Raw genomic sequence first — 13,661 nt, forward strand, 5'->3', positions numbered from 1 at the left:
AGACTGAAAAGCCTTCAGCCGCCGGTTTCTGGACCTCTTCTTACTTCGGCATCTGCAAGGGGGTCGGCGGCGCGGCTCCGGTGACCCATCCAGGCTGTACCTGTGATCGTCCCTCTGGAGCTAATGTCCAGTAGCCTAAGAAGCAAATCCATCCTGCACGCAGGTGAGTTCACTTCTTCTCCCCTAGGTCCCTCGTTGCAGTGAGCCTGTTGCCAGCAGGACTCACTGAAAATAATAAAACTATCAAAACTTTTACTCTAAGCAGCTCTTTATGAGAGCCACCTAGATTGCACCCTGCTCGGACGGGCACAAAAACCTAACTGAGGCTTGGAGGAGGGTCATAGGGGGAGGAGCCAGTACACACCACCTAGTGGTCAAACTTTTAAATTTTGTGCCCTGTCTCCTGCGGAGCCGCTATTCCCCATGGTCCTGACGGAGTCCCCAGCATCCACTAGGACGTCAGAGAAATGTATGTCCCTCCGTGCATGCTCGTTTCCTGCACTGTGGCAACTTACAGATGGCTGCCCAGTGCCCACAGCAAACACAGATCAAATGGAAAGATAGAAATGAATAATTAATGATAAACTTTAAGGAAGTATGAATTGCAACATTCTTGCTTATCAAGTTTTATTAGTACTGACCTCATGGTGAGATGAATCAAATCTTGGAGAGAGATATAGTGGAGAAAGACATTCTGTCATCTTTCAAATACTGCATATAAAATGACAGGAGCTGATTGGTTGGTACTTTACCCCTCTTCACTTTATCTCTCTTCAAGCTAGCTTTAATACATCGAGAGAGAGAGAGAGAGAGAGAGAGAGAGAGAGTGTCTGTCTGTCAATCAGGGGCGTAGGGAGGGTGGTTCCGGTGGCGCCGGAAACTTCAGAGGGCGCCGGCTCCCGCCTGCCACATGTTGGGTGATGCAGCACTTCTACTCTACTCCTCCTGGCTGTCACGCTGCTGCTGGTCTGTGCTGAGCGGCTGAAGAGAGAGAGAGGGAGGGTAGCAGCTTTGTAGTGTCCCAGCACAGCAGTGATGTCTGTGCCGCACAGTGGGTCTCATAGTTAGTCATAGCGTGCAGGGGAGCCTAGAAACCCCTGTGCTCGCACACTAACATCCGTAAAAGTTGCTCTCCCTGCACGGACTTCTATCAGTGACAGCAGAAACGGAAAGTTTCTCTCTCTCTGCACTCGGGTTTCTCCCTCCCCCTCTACAGGCTAGTGCACGAGCTCTGCTGTTTTCAGTGCTTGGTGAGTTAACTCTACGAAACCCATGTTGTTGTATAAATCAATTGCTCATGTCCCCTGAATACATACCCTCCAACATGACCCGCCCTACTAGGTACAAAATGCTCTGTTTTTGGACTTCCCTCTTAATTTATTGTTGCCATCACCTGTGAAGAAACAGCTTTCTTATAGAGATGAGCGCCTGAAATTTTTCGGGTTTTGTGTTTTGGTTTTGGGTTCGGTTCCGCGGCCGTGTTTTGGGTTCGAACGCGTTTTGGCAAAACCTCACCGAATTATTTTTGTCGGATTCGGGTGTGTTTTGGATTCGGGTGTTTTTTTCCAAAAACACTAAAAAACAGCTTAAATCATAGAATTTGGGGGTCATTTTGATCCCAAAGTATTATTAACCTCAAAAACCATAATTTACACTCATTTTCAGTCTATTCTGAATACCTCACACCTCACAATATTATTTTTAGTCCTAAAATTTGCACCGAGGTCGCTGTGTGAGTAAGATAAGCGACCCTAGTGGCCGACACAAACACTGGGCCCATCTAGGAGTGGCACTGCAGTGTCACGCAGGATGTCCCTTCCAAAAAACCCTCCCCAAACAGCACATGACGCAAAGAAAAAAAGAGGCGCAATGAGGTAGCTGTGTGAGTAAGATTAGCGACCCTAGTGGCCGACACAAACACCGGGCCCATCTAGGAGAGGCACTGCAGTGTCACGCAGGATGTCCCTTCCAAAAAACCCTCCCCAAACAGCACATGACGCAAAGAAAAAAAGAGGCTTTTTACTGATATTTGGTGTTTTGGATTTGACATGCTCTGTACTATGACATTGGGCATCGGCCTTGGCAGACGACGTTGCTGGCATTTCATCGTCTCGGCCATGACTAGTGGCAGCAGCTTCAGCACGAGGTGGAAGTGGATCTTGATCTTTCCCTAATTTTGGAACCTCAACTTTTTTGTTCTCCATATTTTATAGGCAGAACTAAAAGGCACCTCAGGTAAACAATGGAGATGGATGGATTGGATACTAGTATACAATTATGGACGGACTGCCACGGTTAGGTGGTATAAAAAAACCACGGTTAGGTGGTATATATTGTAATACAATTATGGATGGACGGACTGCCTGCCGAGTGCCGACACAGAGGTAGCCACAGCCGTGAACTACCGCACTGTACACTGGTTGATAAAGAGATAGTAGTATACTCGTAACAACTAGTATGACTGACTATGACGGTATAAAGAATGAAAAAAAAACCACGGTTAGGTGGTATATATTGTAATACAATTATGGATGGACGGACTGCCTGCCGAGTTCCGACACAGAGGTAGCCACAGCCGTGAACTACCGCACTGTACACTGGTTGATAAAGAGATAGTAGTATACTCGTAACAACTAGTATGACTGACTATGACGGTATAAAGAATGAAAAAAAAACCACGGTTAGGTGGTATATATTATAATACAATTATGGATGGACGGACTGCCTGCCGACTGCCGACACAGAGGTAGCCACAGCCGTGAACTACCGCACTGTACACTGGTTGATAAAGAGATAGTAGTATACTCGTAACAACTAGTATGACACTATGACGGTATAAAGAATGAAAAAAAAACCACGGTTAGGTGGTATATATTATAATACAATTATGGATGGACGGACTGCCTGCCGACTGCCGACACAGAGGTAGCCACAGCCGTGAACTACCGCACTGTACACTGGTTGATAAAGAGATAGTAGTATACTCGTAACAACTAGTATGACACTATGACGGTATAAAGAATGAAAAAAAAAACACGGTTAGGTGGTATATATTATAATACAATTATGGATGGACGGACTGCCTGCCGAGTGCCGACACAGAGGTAGCCACAGCCGTGAACTACCGCACTGTACACTGGTTGATAAAGAGATAGTAGTATACTCGTAACAACTAGTATGACTGACTATGACGGTATAAAGAATGAAAAAAAAACCACGGTTAGGTGGTATATATTATAATACAATTATGGATGGACGGACTGCCTGCCGACTGCCGACACAGAGGTAGCCACAGCCGTGAACTACCGCACTGTACACTGGTTGATAAAGAGATAGTAGTATACTCGTAACAACTAGTATGACACTATGACGGTATAAAGAATGAAAAAAAAACCACGGTTAGGTGGTATATATTATAATACAATTATGGATGGACGGACTGCCTGCCGACTGCCGACACAGAGGTAGCCACAGCCGTGAACTACCGCACTGTACACTGGTTGATAAAGAGATAGTAGTATACCCGTAACAACTAGTATGACACTATGACGGTATAAAGAATGGAAAAAAAACCACGGTTAGGTGGTATATATTATAATACAATTATGGATGGACGGACTGCCTGCCGACTGCCGACACAGAGGTAGCCACAGCCGTGAACTACCGCACTGTACACTGGTTGATAAAGAGATAGTAGTATACTCGTAACAACTAGTATGACTGACTATGACGGTATAAAGAATGAAAAAAAAACCACGGTTAGGTGGTATATATTATAATACAATTATGGATGGACGGACTGCCTGCCGACTGCCGACACAGAGGTAGCCACAGCCGTGAACTACCGCACTGTACACTGGTTGATAAAGAGATAGTAGTATACTCGTAACAACTAGTATGACACTATGACGGTATAAAGAATGAAAAAAAAACCACGGTTAGGTGGTATATATTATAATACAATTATGGATGGACGGACTGCCTGCCGACTGCCGACACAGAGGTAGCCACAGCCGTGAACTACCGCACTGTACACTGGTTGATAAAGAGATAGTAGTATACTCGTAACAACTAGTATGACTGACTATGACGGTATAAAGAATGAAAAAAAAACCACGGTTAGGTGGTATATATTGTAATACAATTATGGATGGACGGACTGCCTGCCGAGTTCCGACACAGAGGTAGCCACAGCCGTGAACTACCGCACTGTACACTGGTTGATAAAGAGATAGTAGTATACTCGTAACAACTAGTATGACTGACTATGACGGTATAAAGAATGAAAAAAAAACCACGGTTAGGTGGTATATATTATAATACAATTATGGATGGACGGACTGCCTGCCGACTGCCGACACAGAGGTAGCCACAGCCGTGAACTACCGCACTGTACACTGGTTGATAAAGAGATAGTAGTATACTCGTAACAACTAGTATGACACTATGACGGTATAAAGAATGAAAAAAAAACCACGGTTAGGTGGTATATATTATAATACAATTATGGATGGACGGACTGCCTGCCGACTGCCGACACAGAGGTAGCCACAGCCGTGAACTACCGCACTGTACACTGGTTGATAAAGAGATAGTAGTATACTCGTAACAACTAGTATGACACTATGACGGTATAAAGAATGAAAAAAAAACCACGGTTAGGTGGTATATATTATAATAATACAATTATGGATGGACGGACTGCCTGCCGACTGCCGACACAGAGGTAGCCACAGCCGTGAACTACCGCACTGTACACTGGTTGATAAAGAGATAGTAGTATACCCGTAACAACTAGTATGACACTATGACGGTATAAAGAATGGAAAAAAAACCACGGTTAGGTGGTATATATTATAATACAATTATGGATGGACGGACTGCCTGCCGACTGCCGACACAGAGGTAGCCACAGCCGTGAACTACCGCACTGTACACTGGTTGATAAAGAGATAGTAGTATACTCGTAACAACTAGTATGACTGACTATGACGGTATAAAGAATGAAAAAAAAACCACGGTTAGGTGGTATATATTATAATACAATTATGGATGGACGGACTGCCTGCCGACTGCCGACACAGAGGTAGCCACAGCCGTGAACTACCGCACTGTACACTGGTTGATAAAGAGATAGTAGTATACTCGTAACAACTAGTATGACACTATGACGGTATAAAGAATGAAAAAAAAACCACGGTTAGGTGGTATATATTATAATACAATTATGGATGGACGGACTGCCTGCCGACTGCCGACACAGAGGTAGCCACAGCCGTGAACTACCGCACTGTACACTGGTTGATAAAGAGATAGTAGTATACTCGTAACAACTAGTATGACACTATGACGGTATAAAGAATGAAAAAAAAACCACGGTTAGGTGGTATATATTATAATAATACAATTATGGATGGACGGACTGCCTGCCGACTGCCGACACAGAGGTAGCCACAGCCGTGAACTACCGCACTGTACACTGGTTGATAAAGAGATAGTAGTATACTCGTAACAACTAGTATGACTATGACGACGGTATAAAGAAAGAAAAAAAAATACCACGGTTAGGTGGTATATAATTATACAATTATGGATGGACGGACTGCCTGCCGAGTGCCGACTGCCGACACAGAGGTAGCCACAGCCGTGAACTACCGCACTGTACTGTGTCTGCTGCTAATATAGACTGGTTGATAAAGAGATAGTATACAACAATATACTACTATACTGGTGGTCAGGCACTGGTCACCACTAGTCACACTGGCAGTGGCACTCCTGCAGCAAAAGTGTGCACTGTTTAATTTTAAATTAATATAATATTATGTACTCCTGGCTCCTGCTATAACAACCTGCAGTGCTCCCCAGTCTCCCCCACAATTATTATAAGCTTTTATACATTGATGTGCAGCACACTGGGCTGAGCTGAGTGCACACAGACTGAGTCACACTGTGTGACTGCTGTGTATCGTTTTTTTCAGGCAGAGAACGGATATAGCAGAGAACGGATATATTAAATAAAAGTTAACTTAACAACAACTGCACTGGTCACTGTGGTAAACTCTGTCTGCACAATCTCTCTCTCTCTCTCTCTCTTCTAATCTATTCTAATGGAGAGGACGCCAGCCACGTCCTCTCCCTATCAATCTCAATGCACGTGTGAAAATGGCGGCGACGCGCGGCTCCTTATATAGAATCCGAGTCTCGCGAGAATCCGACAGCGTCATGATGACGTTCGGGCGCGCTCGGGTTAACCGAGCAAGGCGGGAAGATCCGAGTCGCTCGGACCCGTGAAAAAAAAAGTGAAGTTCGTGCGGGTTCGGATTCAAAGAAACCGAACCCGCTCATCTCTACTTTCTTATCATTTAATTCAGAGGTTCTCAAACTCGGTCCTCGGGGGCCCACACAGTGCATATTTTGCAGGTAACCCAGCAGGTGCACAGGTGTATTAATTACTGACACATTTTAAAAGGTCCACAGGTGGAGCTAATTATTTCACTTGCGATTCTGTGAGGAGACCTGCAAAACATGCACTGTGTGTGCCCCCAAGCAGGGCCGGTTCTTAGTCTTGTGGCGCCCCGGGCAAAATATGGGGGCGTGGCTTCGAATGGGGGCGTGGTCACGACGCTGAAAGAAAAAAATAAATAAAAAAAAGTATACTTACCATCCCCGTTCCTGATCCAGACCGCTGCAGACCCCCATCCGCCGGCGGCACCGCTCTTCGATCTATGGGAGAGACGTTATTACGTCTCTCCCATAGAACAGCATAGACACTAGAGGTCAATTATGACCCCTAGTGTCTGTGCCACTATGCTGTGCGGTGCGTGATGACGTCATTGCGCATCGCACAGCAAAGGTCCTCTACATGAAGGGAAACTAGACCGTAGCGTCTAGTTTCCCTTCATGGAGAGGACCTTTGCGGTGCGCGATGACGTCATCGCGCACCACACAACTAAAGTCCTCTCAATGAAGGGAAACTAGACGCTACGCGTCTGGTTCCCTTCAAAGCGGGGGGGGGGGCACAGCAGGGCACTGCGGGGGGCACAGTGGCGGATCTTGCCCTGGTGCGGCGCCCTCCGGATGGCGCCGGCGCCCTCTGGAAGGCGGCGCCCCGGGCAAAAGTATCGCTTGCCCGTGGCAAGAACCGCCACTGCCCCCAAGGACCGAGTTTGAGAACCTCTGATTTAATTAGTTCAACACAGGTGATGGAAATCATAAATTAAGAGGGAAGTCCAGGAAGAGAGCATTTTGTACCTAGTGGGGCGGGTCATTTTGGAGGGTCTGCTGTATATGTACATATATACAGAGGACACTACGTGTGTAAGGGGACATTACGTGTAAGCGTCACTGGTACAGGGAGTGTTACGTGTGTAAGCGTTACTGCTACAGGGGTCGTTACGTGTAAGCGTCACTGGTACAGGGAGCGTTCATACCTCCCAACATGACCCTCTCCAGGAGGGACAGAATGCTCTGCCCCTGGACTTCCCTCTTACTGTATGATTGCCATCACCTGTGCTGAAACACCTTTCTTATCCTTTAGCCTGTTCCAAACAGGTGTCGGCAATCATACACTAAGAGAAAAGTGCAGAAGTAGAGCATTGTGTCCCTCCTGAAGAGGGTCATGTTGGGAGGTATGAGCGTTACGTGTGTAAGCGTCACTGGTACAGGGGGCATTACGGATATAAGCGTCACTGGTACAGGGGACGTTATGCGTGTAAGCGTAGTAACTTGTACAGGGGGCGTTACGCGTGTAAGTGTAGTAACTTGTACAGGGGGCGTTAAGCGTGTAAGTGTAGTAACTGGTACAGGGGGCATTACACATATAAGCGTAGTAACTGGTACAGGGGGCATTACGTGTGTAAGCGTAACTGGTACAGGGGGCATTACGTGTGTAAGCGTAACTGGTACAGGGGGCATTACGTGTGTAAGCGTAACTGGTACAGGGGGCATTACGTGTGTAAGCGTAACTGGTACAGGGGGCATTACGTGTGTAAGCGTAACTGGTACAGGGGGCATTACGTGTAAGCGTAACTAGTACAGGGGGCATTACGTGTAAGCCTAATTGGTACAGGGGGCGTTACGTGTAAGCATCACTGCTACAGGTGGCGTTACATGTATGTGTCACTGGTACAGGGGGCATTACATGTGTAAGCGTCACTGGTACACTGGTGTTACATGTGTAAGCGTCACTAATACAGGGGGTGTTACGTGTGTAAGCATCACTACTACAGAGTGCTTTTCTTTTCCCCCCTGTGGAGGCTATTGTATTTTTTTTTTCCCCTGTGGGGTTCAATGCTTTCTTCCGTGTCGGGAATTATGTATTGTATTTGTGTGTATATGGGGGGGTGGGGGGGGGGGGGGTGCGGTGACGTGAGCTTGCTCCGGGAGCCATGGCTAAATGCTACACCTCTGGTAACAATATGTGATTTCTGTGTGTAGCTATGGAGGAATGATTCCTTAACCCTATTATTTATTACGCTTCCCCAGCAAGCCCTTCATGCACCATTCTGACAATGCCTGTTTTTTTTTTTTATCTCTTGAACTTATTCCTAAACAGGCCACACCTCCCGCCCCACCCCATACCCCTGTAACATCTACGAGCACTACAATACTAACGGTGGGGACTGTAGCATGCACTTGCTCCGGATGCCACAGCTCCACTTTACACCTCTGCATGCTTCTGATGACGAGACTCCACGGGTTTGACAAGCCTTCTGATTGTAATCTACTCCTCCCTTCTCAAGCTCACATCTTTCATACAAGAAAGGGATTGCGGAAGCAGTTTGTCGTAAGTGCATGGAACTGCACTGAAGACAATAAAGAGATTAATCTTAACTGAAATGAGACAGAAACCAGGAAAATAATAGGGTAAGTTTGGTAATCAGATTGCAAGGCTTCACAGAAAATTAAGAAATCAGGAAAACTGTGGGAATTTCCTTCAGTACGACTGCAGATGAGATAAGGTTATATAATCACTGCAATTTGTTTTCAGAGCTCATTTCCTGTTACGTGTGTTGCACAGTTCAGCTGCACTCACTGGACAGTGCACAGAGCTTATCATAGAAATTATACTTTTCCTGCATACAGAGTCGGCCCTAACCAATATGATGCCCTAGGCAAGATTTTGGCTGGTGCCCCCTAGCACAACCGCTGGTTCCACCTCTGACCTTGCACCTCTTTCCCAGCACCATCACCCCTCACCCATAGCAGTCCTTATTTTGGTATTTGTACCCCCTTTATTTTAAATAGGAACAGTTTGCACATTTGGCGCACAGCCCAAAAAGGGGTGTGTTTTTTCTGGCAAGGGGCATGGCCACACAATAGTAACCCCAATTCCAATTACGCCACACAGTACTGCAACTTTATTCACATATTGATCATGCGATAGTGTCCATAATTCATATTACATCCCACCAGAGCCGGCCATAGGCAAACTAGGCAATTGCTTAGGGCATTTGATGTGCCTAGGGGCATCAGCAGCTTCTGCTGATTAAAATGATATGCGGCATGCCTATATTCTGTGTGTAGCATTTCATATGCAGATACAGCCAAAGTCTCACACAGTATATAGGCATGCTGCATATCATTTTAATCAGCAGATGCTGCTTGTGCATCCTAGCCACATATCAATGCAAATAAGATGCATTTTCATTAAAAAAAAGGTGCCCGACGTTATCATTGAGGCAAGATTTATGAGGACACATCTGTATCCAAGCAGAGGCAGAGGTCACAGTGTGAGTGCTGTGTGCATGTGAGTGGGTTGGTTGTGCAGTAGTGTTCAGAATATGTGTAAGGAGCATTATGTGTGTCATGTAAAAATGCATTAATAATGTGCAACATGTGTAAGGGCCACTATGTGTGTCATTATGTGTATAACAGCATTAATAATGTGCGGCATATGTGTAAGGGGCACTATGTGTGTCATTATATGTATAAGGGCATTAATAATGTGCGGCATATGTGTAACAGGGTATTACTGTATGTGTGTCATTATGGGTATAGGGGCACTAATGTGCGGCATATGTGTAGGGGGCACTATGTGTGTCATTATGTGTATAAGGGCATTAATGTGCGGCATATGTATGTGTAATATATATATAGATATATATATGGATATTGTCACGTTACAGGCAGTCGGGATCCCAGCAGTCAGTATACCAATGCTAGGATCCCGATCGCTTGAAATGCTGACCGTCAGAATGCGAAACACAGGGACTATTCCCACTCGTGGGTGTCCACGACACCCATACAGCGGGAATAGTGCCTGTGGTGTGAACACCAAGCCCGCAAGGGGCTTCATTGTGCTCGCCCCCCTGCCAGCATTCTAGTGGCGGGGATCCTGGTGTCGGAATCACATCATTATTTGGTGTGTCCAGCCTTTGCCTTCTAAACAGCATCAATTCTTTTTATACTTGCACACAGTTTTTGAAGAACTCGGCAGGGAAGTTGTTCAAAACATCTTGGAGAACTAACCACAGATCTTCTGTGGATGTAGGCTTGTATCCTTCTGTCTCTTCATGTAATCCCAGACAGACTCAATGATGTTGAGATCCGGGCTTTGTGAGTACCATATCATCACTTCCAGGACTCCTCATCACATCACATTCAGACGCCTCCCTGATGGTATTGTTCAAAGGATAGGTAGGACAATGAGGAGTGAGAACACTCACTACTAGGAGTGCATATTACATTAAAACAGTCAAAGACTCATACAAGAATAATATATCCAAATGTATTCACAATATTAACACAGTGTCAAAAACACTCCTTAAAATTATAAAATTTCCTCATCAGGAAAAGTAAGTCTCTGGTAAAGGAACACCTGCTCCAAGGTGTTAATTGAATAAATATAACATACAGGGGGAAATTCAATTACCGAAGAAAAAAACATGTTCGTGGTAAAAAGATGTGAAATTACTGCAAATGGCGGTAACTTCGCCAGAGCACCAATTCAGTTGTCCGCAAAAACGGGTTTGTATTAATTTTATTGCTAATTGCAATCACCAACGCTGAGTAGGTGATAACCTTGGGGAAAATCCCTATTTTAAGTTAAAAATGATTAGTCCTGTTTCTGAACCCCTGGGACAACCCCGCGAATGACTAATTAGGCACTTAGAAGTGTTTTTTTTTTTTTATTTAATTGACCAATAATTACATGTCATTTTTGGGGTAAACAAGTATAACATTTTGGAAATCAAGGTATCGGACAGGTATATTGGGGTGCTTATTAGTGGGACAAGTGTTTTTAGACTTGCAGGTGGGAGTAATCAGTCGGGTTCCACTTTTTTTTAAAAGTCCCCTAAAATAACCCAAATATAAACTTATACAGGTTGAGTATCCCTTATCCAAAATGCTTGGGACCAGAAGTATTTTGGATATCGGATTTTTCCGTATTTTGGAATAATTGCATACCATAATGAGATATCATGGTGATGGGACCTAAAGCTAAGCACAGGATGCATTTATGTTACATATACACCTTATACACACACCCAGAAGGTCATTTTAGCCAATATTTTTAATACCTTTGTGCATTAAACAAAGTGTGCGTACATTCACACAATTCATTTATATTTAATATTAATATACACCTTATACATATAGCCTGGAGGTAATTTTATACAATACTTTTAATAACTTGTGTATTAAACAAAGTTTGTGTACATTGAGCCATCAGAAAACAAAGGTTTCACTATCTCACTCTCACTCAAAAAATTCCGTATTTCGGAATATTCCGTATTTCGGAATATTTGGATATGGGATACTCAACCTGTACCTAGTTTTATGTATCCCAAGTTTAATTTTAGCATGTATTTTGCTGGGGGGGGAAATTGCTTTGATTTTTGTAATTTCTAAAAAAAATTGCATATAAATTAAGTACCAGAAATACATTTATTATAACCAATTATAAACTTTTATACTGTTATCCGATGTTAGTTTAGCTTTTTTGAGGAGTACGGACAAATGTACCCATTTTTCACTTTCTGCACCAATTTTCAAGGCATTCACATTTTCAAATTTGCATTTGAATCAGGTGAATCATGGGAGTGTGCATACCCATGAAAAGTCCGTTTTCATGGCAATAAAGACGCAGATAATGCAAAAACGGAAATTGCTATATATTACCACGATTTTGCCACTAATTGAAGCCCCCCATAGTCCTTTACAAATCGAAAGGCGTTGTTCATCCAGCTGTAAGTATTACCAATTGCAACAATAGTGTAAGCCGTATGTTTATACAAATAAAGGTGCAAATGGATTTCTGAAAAAGCGCTGTGATGTGAATAGTAAGTAATTAGCAGCAATGTTTACTGTGTCAACCTCTGTTCATTCACTCTGTGTTTTATTAATTGATAAAAAATTACACCTCTATAGTTGAAAGCATTTTTCCACACAAGCTAATGGACAGTAAAATTATATATATATATATATATATATATATATATATATATATATATATAAAGTTTACAGACTTGGCACGCGCTATGATTAGGTCAGCTTCTTGAGCCACTGAAGGGAGTTTGAATTGGCTTGTCAGCAGGTCCCCAGAGTATATAAGGCAGCCATTGCAGTTGAAATTGACCTTTGTTCGTCAGGAGGCTTGCCACCTAGCAACAGCTGGTGGGGTTCACTACGGCTGGCCGGCGGTCGGGCTCCCGGCGCCCAGCATACCGGCACCGGGAGCCCGACCGCCGGCTGACCGACAGTGTGGCGAGCGCAAATGAGCCCCTTGCGGGCTCGCTGCGCTCGCCACGCTACGGGCACGGTGGCGCGCTACGCGCGCCACACTATTTTATTCTCCCTCTATGGGGGTCGTGGACCCCCACGAGGGAAAATAAGTGTCGGTATGCCGGCGGTCGGGCTCCCGGCGCCGGTATACTGAGCGCCGGGAGCCCGACCGCCGGCATACAGAAGACCACCCAGCTGGTGGGTGAGTGAGCAGGTCTACCAATTATCAATGGAACATGGTAAAGTGAAAAAGAAATTGCTTGGCATAATCCTACACAGAAGGGCAGGTTTGAACATCTTCTCTCTCGGGTAAAGGTCATGTGACCAGCCTCGGAGAGATTGTTCTACTGTGCAGACACGGAAGTTGCGTCTGTTTCTCTGACAGAATACTTACAGCTGTCCTAGATTGTCCTGCACTAATGTGACAGGAAAGCCAACATGCAGGGCTGGCAGTGATTATTTATCATTTAAACTTATTTAAAAAGCCAGGTGAGTGTAATAATTGTTCTTTCTTTCTACCTACCTTAGAGTTGAGATAAAAGTCACTGCCAAACGTCACCTGTCTCCTCAATAGACAGAAATAAAGTGCTCTCTTCCTGATCGCAGTGATTATTCATCATTTAAACTGTTTATTATGATTACAAATGTATTTTTCTGTTAAGTAAGTAGAATACATTTTTTGAACCTCAGAGTCTGAGGTTAAATCACTACCAAAGACACATCTCCCTCTAGAGCAGGGCTGGCCAAACCGGTCCTCGAGATCTACCAACAGTTCACATTTTCCAGACTACCTAGCTGGTGCACAGGTGTAGTCATTACTAATTAAGATGTGCTGCATTCATTCCTAACTGACAATTCTACAGATCTCCAGGAGGCCTGGAAAACATGCACTGTTGGTAGATCTCGAGGACCGGTTTGGCCAGCCCTGCTCTAGA

The 13,661-nt window shown here is 44.5% G+C and overlaps 1 protein-coding gene across 1 annotated transcript in view; it reads left to right on the forward strand.

Annotated features, from left to right (window-relative positions):
• The first annotated feature begins 885 nt into the window (after window positions 1–885).
• LOC134966069 (galactoside alpha-(1,2)-fucosyltransferase 2-like) overlaps window positions 886–13,661 on the forward strand; it is a 31,123-nt gene continuing 18,347 nt past the window's right edge. Inside the window, exons 1-2 of the mRNA XM_063942534.1 lie at window positions 886–1,250; window positions 8,555–8,865. The gene's annotated coding sequence lies outside the window, so the exon portion shown is untranslated. The remainder of the gene's footprint in view (window positions 1,251–8,554; window positions 8,866–13,661) is intronic.

This window comes from Pseudophryne corroboree, chromosome 10 (assembly GCF_028390025.1).
Source record: "Pseudophryne corroboree isolate aPseCor3 chromosome 10, aPseCor3.hap2, whole genome shotgun sequence".
NCBI lineage: Eukaryota > Metazoa > Chordata > Amphibia > Anura > Myobatrachidae > Pseudophryne > Pseudophryne corroboree.